This window comes from Cebus imitator, unplaced genomic scaffold (genome assembly GCF_001604975.1).
Source record: "Cebus imitator isolate Cc_AM_T3 unplaced genomic scaffold, Cebus_imitator-1.0 Scaffold53, whole genome shotgun sequence".
Lineage (NCBI taxonomy): Eukaryota > Metazoa > Chordata > Mammalia > Primates > Cebidae > Cebus > Cebus imitator.
Genome location: NW_016107368.1, coordinates 2369198 through 2370825, shown reverse-complemented (window position 1 = coordinate 2370825; position 1628 = coordinate 2369198). Strand labels below are relative to the sequence as shown.

General features: G+C 47.0%; 1 protein-coding gene across 1 annotated transcript in view; it reads left to right on the top strand.

Moving 5' to 3' along the window:
- The window catches only part of LOC108304206 (propionyl-CoA carboxylase subunit beta), a 28388-nt gene that overhangs the window by 22668 nt on the left and 4092 nt on the right, over positions 1-1628 (top strand). The window lies entirely within an intron of this gene.

Below are 1628 nucleotides of genomic sequence, written 5' to 3'. Positions count from 1 at the left end.
TAAGATGGGATTTCACCATGTTGATCAGGCTGGCCTTGAACTCCTGACCTCAGGTGATCCTCTTGCCTCGGCCTCCCAGAGTGCTGGGAGATTACAGGCATGAGCCACTGTGCCTGGCCTTTTCTTTTTCTTTCTTTTTGAGATAGGGTCTTGCTCTGTTGCCCAGGCTGGAGTACAGTGGTGTGATCATGGCTCACTTCAGCCTTGATCTACCTCCTGGGCTCAAGCAACCCTTTCGAGCAGCTGGGACCACAGGCATGCACCACCATGCCTAGCTAATTTTTTGTATTTTCGGTGGAAATGGGATCTTACTCTGTTGCCCAGGCTGGTCTCGAATTCCTGGGCTCAAGCAGTCCTCCTGCCTTGGCCTCTCGAAGTCTGGGATTACAGACATGAGTTACCATGTCTGGCTCCCTATTTTTTATGGTTGAATAACATTACATTGTATGTGTGTCTGTGATGTTTTCTTTATCCATTCATTTATCATTAGGTACTTAGGTTGTTTCCATACCTTGGCTATTGTGAATAATGTTGCAGTGAACATGGGGGTGCAGACATTTCCTTGAGGTACTGACTTCAATTTCTTTGAGTATCTATACCCATAGTGGAATTGTTGGATCATAATGGTAGTTCTCTTTTTAATTTCTTCAGGAGCCTTCATTCTATTTTCCATGATGGCGGTACCAGTTTTATCTAGTTATTTTTACATTTCTTTTCTTTCTTTTTTTTTTTTTTTTTAGAGACAGGATCTTGCTCTGTTGCCTAGGCTAGAATGCAGTGATACAGTTATAGCTCACTGCAGCCTCAAACTCCTGGGCTCAGGCGATCCTCCCACTTCAGCTTCCTGAGCAGCTGGGACTACTCAGGTGTGCACCTCTATGCTGGGCTAATTTTATTTTTCATTTTCTGTAGAAACTAGGTCTCACTGTGTTGCTCAGGCTAGCCTTGAACTTCTGGCTTTAAGTAGCCCTCCTACCTCAGCCTCACAAACTCTGGGATTACAGGTATAAGCCACAGTGCCTGGCGTCTTTATTTCTTTCTTCAGAATTTTATCATTTTCCAGTCAGATGCAGCAGCTTATGCCTGTAATCCCAGCACTTTGGAAGACTGAGGCAGGTGGGTCACTTGGGGCCAGGAATTTAAGACCAGCCTGGCCAACATGGCGAAACCCCATCTCTACTAAAAATACAAAAATTAGCTGGACTTGGTGGCACGCGCCTGTAGTCCCAGCTACTTGGGGGGCTGAGGCACAAGAATCGCTTGAACCTGGGAGTCAGAAGTTGCTGTGAGCTGAGATGGTGCCACAGTACTCCAGCCTGGGTGACAGAGCGAGACTCTGTCTCAACAAAAAATTACTGTTTTCTGGCCAGGCGTGGTGGCTTACGCCTGTAATCCCGGCACTTTGGGAGGCTAAGGTAGGCAGATCAAGAGGTAAGGAGTTTGAGACCAGCCTGGAAACATGGTGAAACACCGTCCTTAATAAAAATACAAAAAAATAGCTGGACGTGGTGGTGGGTGCCTGTAATCCCAGCTACTTGGGAGGCTGAGGCAGGAGAATCATTTGAACCCAGGAGGCGGAGGTTGCAGTGAGCCGAGATTGCGCCATTGTACTCTAGCCTGGGTGACAG